Source organism: Morone saxatilis, unplaced genomic scaffold (assembly GCF_004916995.1).
Source record: "Morone saxatilis isolate NCDOM2014 unplaced genomic scaffold, NCSU_SB_2.0 Contig16, whole genome shotgun sequence".
NCBI classification, from domain to species: domain Eukaryota; kingdom Metazoa; phylum Chordata; class Actinopteri; family Moronidae; genus Morone; species Morone saxatilis.
In genome coordinates this window covers 19,875,192-19,891,151 of record NW_023339718.1, presented here as the reverse complement: position 1 = coordinate 19,891,151, position 15,960 = coordinate 19,875,192, and the positions used below count along the sequence as shown (strand labels likewise).

General features: G+C 39.2%; 1 long non-coding RNA gene across 1 annotated transcript in view; it reads right to left on the bottom strand.

Moving 5' to 3' along the window:
- The window catches only part of LOC118326248, a 30,235-nt gene extending 14,771 nt beyond the window's left edge, over positions 1 to 15,464 (bottom strand). Inside the window, exon 1 of the long non-coding RNA XR_004796630.1 lies at positions 15,064 to 15,464. This is a non-coding gene — a long non-coding RNA (uncharacterized LOC118326248). The remainder of the gene's footprint in view (positions 1 to 15,063) is intronic.
- Positions 15,465 to 15,960: the final 496 nt, after the last annotated feature.

Below are 15,960 nucleotides of genomic sequence, written 5' to 3'. Positions count from 1 at the left end.
GGCAGTGTGAGGATTTGAGCGACATTGACAAGGGCCAAGTTGTGATGGCTAGACGACTGGGTCAGAGCATCTCCAAACCTGCAGCTCTTGTGGGGTGTTCCCGGTCTGCAGTGGTCAGTACCTATCAAAAGTGGTCCAAGGAGGGAACATTATGACCACCAGGGTTCCCAGGTGGTCATAATGTTATGGCTGATCGGTGTATCATCCATAACTTGTGACATTGCCTGAAGTTTAATCAAGTGCAGGATTTCTATTTCCCCCAGACAGAAATATAAAGTCTAGAGTCAGAAGCAACAGATCTGAAATAGATAGTTCATGTTTCCACGTCAGTAAGGGAAGATCAGATTTTCTGTGGTCAAAACAAAAGAAAAGTGTTTTATCCCTGGTTTTCACTGCCTGACACTTTTTTCTTTTTATTTTACTCCAGCAGACAATTGCTGTGACCTTTTGAGGAATATTACACTGCGGAGAGGAAAGAGTCACGGTGGCTATGACTGAATGTAGCTTTGATTGGAGGAGAGGGACCAGGTAAAGATACGGTAAGGCGAGGAAAATGAGAACTGGGGGCTGAGACAGAGAGAGAATCACCTTGTGTCTTTCCTGTCTGATCACAAGCACAGCGGCATATTGTGGTTCTGACATTTTCTTTCAGACATCTCATCCATCTTTTGGGTTTTTGTCATCTGCCGGCAGCAATTGTTTTTGGAAGATTTGCGTCAAATAAGAAGATAAATAGCTTGCAGAGTATTAACACTAGTTGCATATAGAGGATATATATATATATATATATAAATAAAGGGGAAAAAAACAGAAGATGCAAGTTAATTAGAGATAAATAAATAAGGGTGGAACTGCTAATATTATAAAAGACACATTGTTGATCTCCCTGGGTCTTTTGTGAAAAAAAAAAAATTAAAGGGAAATGTATTTGTGATAAGTAGGTAAGTATTGTTTCTGTAACACAGTGACTATTCAATGTCAAAGCAAAGGAAATACTCAAAGAAAAAGAGTGAAGATCATCCCAGATGCAACAATCAACATCATCAGTGGATGCAAATAAAATTTGGCCTGACTGTGGTCCTATATGAAAGGTCATATTCACCAAAACCAATGCATTTCTTCTTGTAGGTGGTGTGAATGGGAACACCATTTTTTTGGGTCTCTATGACAGTCAGGTCAGGAGAAACACTCATTACAGAAGTGAAAAGTGGAGTGAAGGTCACACTATCAATGAAATCAATTGGTTTCTTTCTCTTGGGAGTGTGAATGTGTACTTTCTCGATATTGGTCACAGTAAAGTAAACAACCAATTGACAGAGGTGAAAACATGCTGTAACTTTCTTTTTCTTTTGTTTTCTCTCTTTGTTATCACTCAGGGGATTAGAATAACAATAACAGTATTTTTTATGTTATTTCTATGGTTCCTTTTTCACCAGCTCCTTTAGCACTTCATAAAATATATTTTTATGACATTATATTATATTATTTTCTGGGTATTTATTATCTTATGTTTGGTACTGAGCAGCAGTGGGTGATGAATATCATGTAATAGCTATGATTGTTTTTAGATTAATTAATTTAACCTTGAACCTTGTTTGGCAGGTGTAATGGCATATTTGGCATATTACACATGTATAGTAAGACTACAAACAGATGCACTTAGGAAAATTATTGTTATACGTAAGACAAAACTGTTGAAATTATCCTCTATGAAAAATATATGCTGTATACTGTTTAATAATGGTCTGTTTGGTGTATGGTTCAATTACACGCATTTAACCCACTCCAGCAGTTTGTCTGGGAACCTGCAGCAGATAAGAGTTAATGTCCGTCATCTTGAATCAACCAATACAATCTGCTAAACTTGTCCCAGTGGGCGGCGACCCCTGTGACCCCTCACTGCTGAACCCCTTCACCCTTGCAGGTGAGCAGGTCACACACTCAGCAGGAAATGTGCTCGCCCGCTGTGGAAGGTCAAATGCAGAAATATGTGTGTGAGAGAGAGAGAGTGAGAGTGTGTGTATGTGTGTATAATTGTCACATGTGACCTCAGTGCATCAGTTGTCCTGTGGTAATGAGGTATGAGGTGTCAGTGGGGTCACAGCAGTCCTGTGGGGGGAGGTCAAGGTTAACTCACTGACCTCTTTAACAGTGTTGACTAACAGCATTAACGTCAGCACTGATGCAGTTTGGTCACATGGGTTCACTGACATGATTAAACGAAGTGGATAAAAGTTAGTGTTGCTGTGTGTGTGCACAGATAGCCACTGTTAAGGTCATACTGTTAACTGGAAAAAGAGTTTGAAACTAGACTAATGGTTTTTCTTTATGCGCAGTATATGGAAGAAATAGTTTTCTTTGTATTTAAAGACAATCTGGAGTCACAAAGAGATTTTCTTGACTTTTGTTTTTTGTTAATCTTGCATGATGTGCTTCTCTCTGTTCAAATCAGGTTAAATAGATACTAGTATACAGTATAAGTAACCTGTTCTCCAGCACAAATGGAGTAACCTTGAGTGCATCTCTTCCTTGCAGAGACATATTTGGCTATGGTTGTACTGTTTGGCCAATGCTTGTTAAGGCAAATAAACAATTTTGAAAAATCAACTGCAGCCTAACCTCCTCAATGTCTACAGGTGAGAGTGTCACGATCTGTTCGCAGACATCTTTTCTTGTGACTTGTGACATCTTCTTGTGACCCGGCTCACAAGAAGATGTGAGTTTTTATTGTTTTGCACAAGACCATCAGCCTTGAATCTCACACTGCACAACATTCACTGTGTGCAAATATTCTGATGGTCCGCACCGAGACTCGAGCTGCTATTAACATGCACATATTGACAAGGTCCCCTATTATGTGCATGTATCTAGAAATGTATGTGTGCATATGAAGTTGTATCAGCAAATGGCTGTATGTATGTGTGTGTGACTGCCAACGAGCCCGTGCGTATGAGACACTGTTGTGTGCATATGAATAGCAGGGGGTATCCTCTTCCTGAATGCAGAGCGCATCCAGAATATCTCATTGCTATTCATGTGAATGAGTCTCCTTGAATCAAACAGCAGCCAAAAGCATATTTGCACAGAGTTATAATGTATGTTGTACTGGAAGAGAAATCTACCAGTTTCCTCCTGAATTAAATCAAGTCGCCTAATGTTTACAGTGTAACTATTGAACAATGGAGAGATGTTCCCACCATCTTTGCATAGTATTTTTAGAATACAGCACTTCATCTGTCTGGCGTTCTCAATCCACCAACTTTACTTTTCTGTTCTGAACTTCCTTTACAGAACTGATTAAAAACATCAAAGCAAACTCAAAGCATAAATCTCCAACCAACTCTGAGAAAAATCCTCAAAGCCGCTGTCAAGTTGCTGTTACTGTAAGTTGATTTATCGACTCTGCAAACCTACACAAGCGAGTCATGTGTTTTACAATATCTTTAAGAAAAGGAACTGACAATATTTCGTTCCTTCTGACAGATTTTTTAACGAATGCTTCAGGGGGTGGATGGATATAATCATAAATTTATATACATTTTCTTCTTTGATTTTGGTGGAATTTGTAGTGTGAATTGCTCTATGCAGATTTTATACTGCATTTTGTACAGATTACATGATGATACTTCACTTGACCCTGGAGGAGATAAAGAAAATTCACTGTGGTAAGAGAAATAGCGAAAGTGGGAGGTTTGTGACTGTCACAAGTTAGTTGTGTCTTCATAAGACAACTGAGTCACACAGTCACAGTCACAGTCTACCATAGGCTAATGCTAACTTTCACCCAACTACATGCCAGACCACAAGCTTTACACAAACCATAACCTAAGTAACTCTTTTTTTTGGTATTTTTCCATTATGAGATAGATCACAGATCACCGACACAAACAGGAAACATGGGAGACTGGGGTATGACATGTAACGAAAGGTCCTTGGCAAGAATGAAATTCGGGACATTGTGATCATATGGTACGTGTCATAACCACTAGGCCACCAAGAAGCACCACCTAAACCAAATTGTCCTCCCTTTGCAAAGATGTCCTCACACTTAACGTCTAAAACTTGAAGTCGTCACAAAGATAGAATAACAATATCACATACAGAGACTGGAGAGACTCTGATCAATTACACAATGAAGTTGAAATGAAACATACAGGCTGTTGAGCAGACGCTCAACCCTCAGCTGCCCAGTGACCAGACTGCTTATACAATAACTGACAGCTGTTGACGCCCCAAACTGCCGTGTGAAACTCCTCATCACTCCTTTCCCTGCAGAGCCCTGCAATGACTGACTCCCAGTGGTTGTTCCCTTACTCTGCCCTTCCCTTCCTTTCCTTGTCTCCTTATCCACTCCCCTGTCATGTTCACATGGATATGATAGGGCAGCTGTTTTTCTACATGTTCTACCAGGCATCACATATTCTCTTATTCTTTACAGCGTGTGTCTTGAGCCAGTAATGTATTAGGGGAGTTTTTGTACACATTTTAAACCTGGTCAAAAATAATAATAAAAATAACTAAAATATCTTGCAAGTTGTTATTATCACAACACAGCTAAGGATGATTCTCATACAGCTTTAGGCTGGTATAATTTTCTTAATTCATCCTAAATTGTCATATTGTCTATACTCGGAAATGATAAAGTAAAGTAAAACATGCAATACTCAGTGGAAGCCTATAAGATTGTTTGTGTACATATGAATCTATTTAAACATTTTAACCTCACTCTAGAAGTTGCATGGCATTGTCTTTTTATCGATACAGAGTATAACACTACCAGTATATAAACGTTAAATAACTAGTATCACATACAGTATGTCATGTACATATAAGAAGAAAGAAAAAGAAAGAGGGGGTTGTAAATTGTCTCATCTTAGAACCTTATATGCGGCCATCCAATCTAAATATGTCACATGTATGTAACCAGTAGCCATAATATAAATTGTCATACATAATTCATTAATCCCTAATCCATAGGACAAATCAAAAGAATATGGAGGCCAAATATATTGTACTATAAGTATACAGTGAAGGATATTCAGGGTGTGCAGTAATCACCGTGTTGTGCCTGCTGCCGATCAATATTAAGGTCATGCAATAGTAGTGTTAATGAATCAGTGGAGAAATCACAGTCCATCACCCCCTCACTCACTGGACCATATGCTGACATCAGTTAACTGCACTTGGTTATATGATGCACACCGCCCCCTTGTGGTTAAACTATCAGAGGGTAAACACATGAACGAAGCCAAGTTATTACATATTGACAGAATACTGTTACAGGAGTGCATCCAGTGAAAGCTCTTTCTTTGTATAAGAGCATTCCTTCTAACATCAAGCACAAGCAACCTCTTAGTCACCACCACAATTGTTTAGAATGAAGAGCACATTCATCATCACATATACGAATAAACAAAATGAATGGGACTAGTGTGGAAGTCCATTCAAGTGTTTTTCTCACAATTATAACATTTCATCAAGGTTATTGAAAGTTTTGTATAAATGAGTATGTTGTTTCTCACAGTGAGATATGTCACATCTGAGACAAATGTTTTTAGGCAGTATTATCGACTGGTTAGGTGCTACCATAAGGTGTCCTTACACTTGTATTTGTTAGGAAGGATTTGTTTTCCGTGGTATAGGTGTAATAAAACACTCCAAGACGTTCTGATATAGAAAATAACAGACTCTGTGGAAGAAATGTCATAACTCTTTCACCTTGTTGTGTATTATAATTCACATAATAAGAAAAAACAATAATGTTTTTGACAATGAAAAAAACTAATTCATGTGTTTAGTTCACTTTCTTCAGCCAGAAAAACTAAATCTGGGTAAGATGATTAATCCTGTCTGAAGCTGAGCTTGGCCAGTGCGAGAGCCAGCGCCTGAAATGGGCTGGAACTTTATCCACATGTTTACCCTTACTTCTTATTGGGTACAGCCACCTCTGGTGAGCATGGCCATACCCACCACTGATGTCACAGAGGTCCAGACCTCTGTATTTTTTTGGTGGGGTATACAATAGAAGTTGTGAAATAACTGCTTAAAACAACTTTATTTTGATGCTTTGCATCCCCCCAACTCCACCTAGCAAAAACAGTTTTTGGACCTTTGTATTTCTAAATCCTGGTGTACGGCACTGGCACCTTTTTTGGTCCAATTTCGGTGACAGCCTGAGAGACCTGCCAATCAAGGCAATCATATCCAGAATAAATCTCTCTTTAAGCCTTTAATATCCCCTCAATGAAACAATCAGTTTCAAAATTACTTCCAAGAATTACAGTATAAAATAAGTCAAACTAGCATTTGAAAGTTTTTTTAGAGCTGGAATCTAGCAGCTATTAGTGAAACTGTATCTTCACAGACTTCCGGATGGGCTTCACCATTCAGTCATGGTGGTTGATAATTGATCACAAATAGCTGTGGAGAGACTAGGAAAGCTGGTCGCTCTCATGTTTGGCACATTTCATGGAAGCACAGCTGTTTGTCATGAAGGGAAAAGAGGCTCTGATAACAGACTTCATCAACACAGTCATTCCTCTGCCAGGAAGGAAAAAAACCTCCCTGATTAGCAGTTTGGTTTGACTGACACCACGCTCTAAAGGGACCTTCCGCTCAATAACTCTCCTCTGCAACTGGCTCAGATTGGATGTTGTGGTCCAGATTAACCAGACTCACATGCAGGAGAACCACAAGTACAACAACACACACAACTGCAGAAAAACTCTCACATCTAGGTTCTGCCGTTTTGGCCCTATGTAGTCTAACTGCGTTTCTCATGGACACATCAGCAGCCAGTTTTCAGTGAGGACAGACAATTACAAAAACCTCTGACACATTTCATGATAGCTGAGACAGCTGTGCCTATAAAATACACTGTAGGCCAGGTGACACACACACACACACACACACTTAACGACACAAACCACTGTCTAGACCTCTTTTCCACACCACATAAACCACCAACCGTAGGTAACAACACCTCTCCAAAAGTAGCTACAGCCTGTTAGAGCAGTGCACTGCAGATAGCCATGGCTAATGAAAGTTGACCACACATTGTCTGCATCTGCTTTAAACAGTTTCACAATTTGGATAAATAATTTTTTGGTGGATATGATAAGATTGTTTCCACTCTCAAATCTGTGGATTAGCCGTTTAGCTTAGCACAAAGACTGGAAACGGTGCAGCTCCTCTTCTTCCCTATATGCTTTTTACATAAAGAATCAACTTAATACAGATGGAGCTGTCAGTGTGATGAATCGACCTTCAGTAACACAGAAGAACTGCAGTAAAACATGATCTGTGCCTCACTTCATACTGGAGTGTCTATGTTGGTGATTTATAGCGGAGACGTAATGAATGCATGCGCTGAATGAAAGAAAAGGGTTCTTTAAAGAATGTCTTGATCATTTTTTTTGCTTTTGTTAGTACTTGTAGCCATTGATGTGCATTTTAATTTCTTAACATTGTAACATCTTGCATATCTTAAAGCCCTGTGAGACAAACTTTAAAACCCCAAACACCAACACTGTCTTTATTAAACATTTTAACTGCTCTGCATGAATAACAATTTTATTCTTACATCCTATATCAGGCTGACTTTCTACCATTAAGATCTTTTGAGGGACTACACAAAAATAGCCTTCTCTGCTACATTTACAGTAATGATCATTAATGTATGCTGTCCACAATTCTGACAATCATTAGTGTGTCAGTCCAAAGCTGTACATGCATTGATCTAAAAATAAAAATATAATAATAAAATCTATCCATGCTGTTGAGAAGACATTTACAGGGGGAATATATTGAGGACTTTTATTGCACTAAAAACGCAAACTGATCTGATCCAAACTATAAAAGCTGACAGGTATTCACAGCTTTAGTTTCCTCTGTCTTTCTTTTGAACATGCAGACGCTCTTACTTTCCCAGCGACATTCAGGAGGAGGCAAAGTTCAAACTGAACCCAAATGAGTGTGACATTTCCACAAATTTGATATTATGACACAGTAAAAGGTTCCAATAAAACACAACTGGAAAATGTTCTGAACTGACGTCAGAGAGACATTCAGTTTCTGCTCCTTTTAGTCAACTTAATTCAGATTCTCTTTCCGAACAACTTGATATTTCCTGTAAGGAGAAAGAAAAGTATTGGCAGAGTCAGCTGGTAGAGCGTTAGGATCTGTAGGGAGTAAGTTAAAATTGTGTCCTGACCTTGGTTTTTTAACTCCATGATTCACGGTGGGTTTTATTTTATGCTGCTGGAGTATGCGGTTTTAAGGATAGCCCTGACAGTAATGCCATGAGATGCTTTCTAGGAGTACACTGCTATGTGGGCTATTGAAGGTGACATGTTACGAGAGTCTTCTCTTGTAAAGCAGAGATGTTGAAATAGTGTGGAACCGGCTTTGCTCAGTTGCCAAAGGACAAGTTGACCAAAAAGATCTTTAACTGGGATGGACAAGAGATGTTTCTACAGTATTTTCTCTCTCGATTTACACTTTATATTCAGGAACAATTTGCTGTGTTATATAAATCTATTTAAACAGAAGCTGCAACAGATCCATAAGGAACAATGGAAAGATCAGATTTAGTATAAACCAAAGCTCAGAAACTATGTTCAAATCAAGGAAGATTACTACACAGAACTGTATATAGTATTTAAGGAGAGGGCAGAGGCCGTGTGCTCAGTTAAGAACAGGTACCCGCACACTGGAAATTGAGGTAGGTAGATATAAAGGTATCGCTGAAGAGCAGTGTTTCTGTGATATGTGATCTTGGTGTTATTGCGGGTGGTTTTCTTTTTCACTGCCTCGTGAAACGTGACTTGAGGAACCATCTGTTAGAAAAAATCCAAATGAAGAACCCTGATTTGTTTTGGTTGTCTGAAGGTGAAATGTTGAGTTGACTCTTTATGGAGATTTATAGAAAATACATGGCAATTAAAACAGAGAGCACTGTATCCAACCCAATAATACATTTGGGTCATAAAAATTGAATCTTATGAAATGTTATATGTAAACATGCTATATAACTGTATATTATGATTTGTCGTGCGATTTGGCTGATAGCTGATAGCTTTAGTGTCTTGTAACTGGGCACCATAGAATGGTGAAAACAAAAGCAAATAACATTTCTGCACCAGGAAATGATCACAAATTGAACAATTTTGTCATATTAAGAGGTTACTGCAGCTAACATCTGCACTTACGTAACTAAGTTAGGGTCAAGTTAAAGATTTGGTCCAAGAATTTTTCTCTTGAACTTGTCATCATCAGCTGGGAGTTTGTTGGAGTGAAAAGGTAAAGATAAGTATTCTAGCTGAATGGTTAAAATGTGAAATATTTGAATTCAAAACCACTCAACTGACTGAAACGTCAACTCAAAGTCATCTTCTGTTATCTGAGTGGAAGCTGTGCCGCGTATCTGCTTCATTCAGTGATTTCAATGGTTGTCATAGCGATGGAAGCTTTTAAAAGTTGTATTTTTAAGATTACCTTGGCTCTCTTTATTCTTAGGCTCTCTTTTCTGCTTGCCAAATACTTTTATTGTCTCTCTCTTTCTTCCTCCTCTCTCCCACATAGACACAAAAAATGACTTCCAATGACACAAACAAATACTTGAATGCCTACAGACATCTGCACATAACAGTGTTTGGGCCTTTCGATTTCTCAAATGCACTTCACATACAAGGGCTGACGGCTGACACACACACTCTCGCAGACATTTTGTCGTGATCAGTAGTAACTGGGTTAGGAACAAAAAAGAAAACATGAAATCACAAGCATTCTGACCATTGTGCAGACATGAAGTACAGAAGCAGAGCGGAAAAACATCGCAGACATGCAGCTGCAAAAATAATTGAAATCTACAGAATATACAGATATATTAACAGCTATTCTACAAGCTGCATAACTCCTATATTACAGTTTCAGTTGCTCAGGGTAATAAGCTGAGTGACACTAAGATCAATACAGTATAGTTTGGCTTCACATAGAAGATGGAAAAGCACCTTTATGTACCGCACCACCATCACAAACACAATCTACTTACCACAATACTACTACTGTCACTAATGTGTTCCTACATCAAATAAAAGATTTACTGTACAGTGCTGCATCCCACTCAGTGCAGAATGTAAAAACCTTCTCTACCATCAAACTCCTGTAACACTGTTGGACTAACAATGGACAGTATTTTTTTTCTTTTAAGAAAGGATCAAAATCAATATGGCAGAACCAAAGATATTGTCTTTTTTATTCCTTTAAACCTGGCTCCTAAATCATCCACAATGCAACACACCCAGCAACAGTTCAGTCAGAGATTCACGTGTGTTATGCTGGTAGCTGCTAATGTAGCCTGGAGCCAGTAGCCTGCAACACACATGAGGAGCAGGCTACACAGTTCTGGTAAGCACACTACTCCATACCACCAGATTGTTTTCACTTTCAAACTCTTCAGCCCCAACAAACACTGACTCAACAGAGATCACTCAAAACCATTTATCAGCCCTCACAAAGCTCACTCTGGAGACACTAAAGACTTTTTTACTTGCACAGTGGTACCACCTGTAAACAGACTGATGTGGAAAATAAGTGGATTCCCCTTTAATAAATTCCACTGGGTGACCAGAACATCAGAAATCAATCAAATGCAATTGTCCTTAAATAAATATGACCTTTGAAAAACGTATACATTTCCATTGCTTTCCTTGTCAGGGAGTTGTTGACTCAACTTGAGCATGCAGTTTGTGGTGTTGCTGTATTGAATCATATTTTGCTTCTCCATACACTGTGTGCAAGCACTTTTTAATATAATGTAATCCAATACAACAACAACACTACAACCATTGTTATACAGCCATTTCTCACTGCCCAAAAGCAGGTTTAAAATAACAGATCAACCAGAGAAATGGGAGGCATGAAACAAGCTGCAGTTAGCAACTAACGCACCAAAAGACTATTTTTACGCTAACATGTGTCACAGAGAGATATTTCTGGCTTCACACACAACAACACACACTTTTATTGTCTAGTAAAGCTGCATCATTTTCTCAGAGATGTATTTTGTGTCAGTGTGTATCTCTATATAGCTGTAGCTGTATCAATGGGAAATGTGTCATAGGATACAAGGAACAGAAAATAACTAACAAGACTTGTCGTACAATGGTGGGGTTTTTTTCTTTTCTGTCCAATTGACATTCTACAACGGTCCCCTATTTTCTACCCATAACCACTTGATTCATATTCAGCAACATGCATTGTAGCCTTGATTTGTCACAAATAATTACAAAAACATATTTATTGGCGTAAACATCATAAACAAATTAATCTCAACAGATGAAACATTAGAATTTAATTACAGGGAACATGATGCCCTGTTTCACTGAACGTCCTTAAAGTTAAAACACACACACACAGACAAAGTATCCTCTCTTTATCCAGACACACAGTTATGCAACACATCATCCCCCATATGATTATATTTGAAGGTTTAGTGATGTCGGATGTGTTGGAGAAGTGTTTAAATTGTGTGTGTTTGTGTGTGTGTGTGTGTGTGTGTACAAAAATAGGTATTTCCGCAAGTAACTTTTTGTGGTTTCTATTGAATGAATGAACACAAGGAACTAAAGAACTGTACATGTTTTAAATTTTGTACTCAACAGCTTACCATGGCAACCCACTGTGCATACAATACAATTTTCTAAAACTTTCCTCCCTGAAAACCACTTCTTTGGATTTTCCTAAAATTTGCGTAGGCATCTTTTCAAAAGCATAGACAGGCCTTGAGAGTACAGTAATGTTAATATTTTTCTTTGCCTTTTGCAAACCACATATCGCTTGAAAAAGAAGCTCCCTGCCATGAATAAAGCTTTGCTTAAAGGCTGCAGAGAATAAAGAGAGAGAGGAGGCCTGCCAGCAGTGACAGACGTAGCTACGTGAGTAAATGACGAGTTTGCAGCAGAGAGCGAAGGAACCTGAAAGGAGAGATGTGGCAAAGTGCAAGGAAGAAAGTCAGAGCAAGACAAAGACATGCAGAGGAGGAGAGATGGAGGGCAAAGTTGGTAATAACGAATTAAAGACTGAGTTTGGTGAAACAAAAGCTTCCATTTTAGACTACAGGATGCTACGTGCATTTAAAGGTGTGATAGTTTTGATTTAGAAATGATAAAGTGAAAAGAAAATTGCAAATAAACTTTGTTACTGATTTTTTCCCTTTAAAAAGCCTCAGATTTCTCTTTTGGGGACTAAAAGTGCCTGCAGATGCCTCACACATTTACCACAATTTAACTGCATTCTAGCAGCAAAACAGCACAGCCAACTACATTAAACACCATGTTCATCCTGCAACAGCTGTAATTTGATTCTGTAGTTGATAAAAAGGAAGTCAACTCTAATTTGTGAATAAAGAAACATAATTTGACAAGGATTGACTATCATAAATGCCTATGAAAGGTAAGCATTCGGCATTTCCTTTAGGCTAAGGAGAGGAATTAGCAACCATCACAATCATCAACATCACATCCTCACTAACTGCCCTCTGTCTTGTCTGATGATGACATTAAAACCTTATTTTGAAAATATCTTAATAAAATATTATTCTTTTATGCATCTTGGACACTTTGTAATCTTTGTAGTCTCCTATCAGCCTTCCCCCCCCCCACGAAACTCAGATTAGTTACTTTTCTTCCTAAAGCACTAAAACTGTGCAGCCTGCAGTGTTCTGTGTGCATTCAGCAGTGCACTTATTCAATATATTCATGTTTAAAGGTGGAATTGGAAGCAAGGCTTTATATAACGGTCTGCGAATCTAATCTTTGTCCCCTGTAAAGCCGAACAGAGCAGGTCATCATTTCATTTTCCCAGAAGTTACTATGATGATCCTCTCTGACACATTTCTGAGGTGATTTTAATACGTGACTCACACACAGTGTGTGTTAGGCAGATTGAGATGATGCCTGATGGATTAACAATCCTGCGGTGGTGGTGGTGGTGGTGGATTACTGCCGTTGTGATGAGAATAAATCTAAAACTGTTTTTCATTTAGAGCTAGTGTTATGCAATGGCTGTCAAGTCCCGTTTTAAACATAGACAATATCAGACACAAAGATGAACTGTAGTTCCTTTTGGTAATATTTTCATCAGCAGAGTCGGACATAAATGTCACATTATTACACAACATCATGCAACACACTAATCTGTTTATTTCCTGTGTCCCATCATCCCCATTCATCCATGTTACTTCTTTTTGGGCAACAATAATCTTTGACTTTGACCTGTAAATGCATGAATTGATTAAATATCTAAATTAATATCTTTCTAGTTGTTGACCAAGAAATACATAAAAATGCAATTTTAGTGGCCCAAAACATCTTCTTCGTCATCATCTATACTATGATTCGAATATCTTTGTTCAGTTCAGTTCAAAGATTTGTAGTCACTGACTATGTAGCTTGTTTACTTATTTTTCACGAAGCTAAGTAGAGTTGTTCTCATACCAGAATCGGAAATTCCTCCGATACTGCCTAAATACTGCGGAAATGGGAATCTGCGAGTCTGTAATCTGATACCACTTCATTTATTAGTGTCCAAAAACTGGACACTGGCTACTTCCCAGCAGTGTCCCATTCATCGTATTCTTTCCCAGGATGGCAAAGTCATGACCCAACCTACTCTCGGCTGATGGCTGATGTATAATCCAGATATCAAAACAAAGAAAAGTCACGTATAATTCTATTCTCTTCTAGAGGAAATTCGATGTTTAAGGTAGGATGCATGAGAGTTATAGTACAGGGCTTGAAACCACCTTTTTCACCACCTTCCCAAAACTCTCAAGGGGAGCGCTAACCTTGTTCTACAGCAGCCACACTGACAAGGCTGCAGACATTTCTGTTTATCGGCCTGGTGAGCACAGGCATTATCTTAAAATGGCAGATTATCGGCTGAGCGATTAATCGGTCAATCACTAATTGGGACATCTGTAAAGCTAAGTGGTCGCATCATGGTTCAAAGGCACTTCAGCAGTTACAACATTAGATGATTCCTTTTGTTGATAAAGATTTGTTCGCACCTGTACTGAACACCTCTAGTCAGGAAATCGAATTTAAGATGTGACCAGCAAATGATTGGTATGTTTACTTGATTGGTGAATAATTCACAATCCAATCCATTATCTAACTACTCATTACACTGGTTCAGTCATTTCACTCCAATTATATGACCCAACAGTCCTACAGAGAAGCATCTGAAAGAAGACAAAAAGCTCCCCCAGTTTTTTCACAACAGATGTATCCATCAATCCATGTAGAGTTGAAAATATGTGAACAGTCCTCAGGCACAGACACGGAAGTACAGGTGCAGCGTGTGTGTGTGTGTGTGTGTGCGTGTGCGTGTGTGTGGCACACTGACCCAAATAGGAGCAGCATTTGAGTCTCAGCCACTTCTTACTAAACACCGCTTGCTGGCACCACATGCAGCTCGACTTACAGCTGAAAATCACCACAGTGTCTATAATCATCCTAAAATATGTTTTGGCAGGATACTCTAATATCACGGGGAAAAGATCCCACTACAACAGCAGCACAGCGACAGGGTAGGAGATTAAAAACAACACCACACAAAGTAAGACAAGGTCATTACAAACTCATTATGAGCAGCAGAGATAAACCATAAGCTGATATTTTAGGAATATTACAGTGATTTTCCGTGAGCGTAAAGACGCAAATAATACGCGTTAATCCGCAGCCTGCAGCTCGCCGGATAAATATTTGTCACCGTATGAAACGGTGAGTGTGCACAGAGCACTGCAGCAGAGGCACTTTAAAACCTGAACCCGCAGGGATCACTGTTAATGAAGTGCTTTACAGCATAGCAACTGTCAATCATATTGATGAACAAAGCCTCAGCCTCCTGTTGCCATAGAGAACTCCCGGGGTGAACAGACAGCCTGTACCTTTTTATGCATGGATACAAACTCAGTATTGGTATTAGATTTGAGTGTCAGATCATACATTCACACACTATAACGTTGCATGGTTTGTGAAGTGCATTTAAAGGCATCCTTACCTCGAACAAAGGTGGAGTGCCCTTGTCTGGAAGTGTGCATCCCAGTAATTCAGCCAGGAACTTTGCCATATAGAGGTGGGAAGTGTTCTCCTGGAATATTCCTGAAATGTGTGGGGTGGAAAGAAGAGCTGAATCAACAGGAGAGTCCTCTTTCTGTCAGCCTCGGGAACTTCTTTGTGGCGTTCAAGGACCCTGCGCGCATCTCTCCGTTTTTCTCCCCCGGTTACCCGAACAAGCCCCAGAGAGGAGGCGGAGATGTGCCGCTGGACGAGAGGTGCAGAATACCGGCCGAATCAGCGCGGGGCAGCCGCTGGATGAGGAGCTTCTATAGCCTTTAGTTCTCGCCTCCAAAACAGAAAAGCCTCTGTCGGTGAATCACCATCAGCAAGCGGTGTGGACACATGCAGGTGGGGCCGGGCAGAGGGGGAGTGGGCGGTCCAATGAGCTGTCAGGTGGTTTTCATCGACGGGTTTCCCCCGATTCAGAGCTGAAATGGGAGGTAAACCTGCACCTAGAGTCACTTTAGCTGAATTAAACCTCAAGTTCATTATGTGTATACTTTTTGAGTGACTAGAACCATAATTTCTAGACTCAGTATCTTAAAGTTTGACCACAATATGTGTCAGTTTAAAGATATCTGAATATTTTTCTATCTGAATTGTATTTCTTAGCTGTTTGAGGAAAGCTTTATTAGAACCTTTATTAGAATTAGAAAGTGGCAGTAAAACTGCTGCTTTCAGAGAAATAATACAATTTAATAGAGGGTGCTTGGTCTGTTTTGTTCTCAGGATTAAACTTAATTTCAATGTGCAATGTGACAGTAGGTTCACACAGTTTATTCAAAAGATATGCTTGTACTGTCAAATCATGTTTCAGAAATGTATCTTGACTTACTTT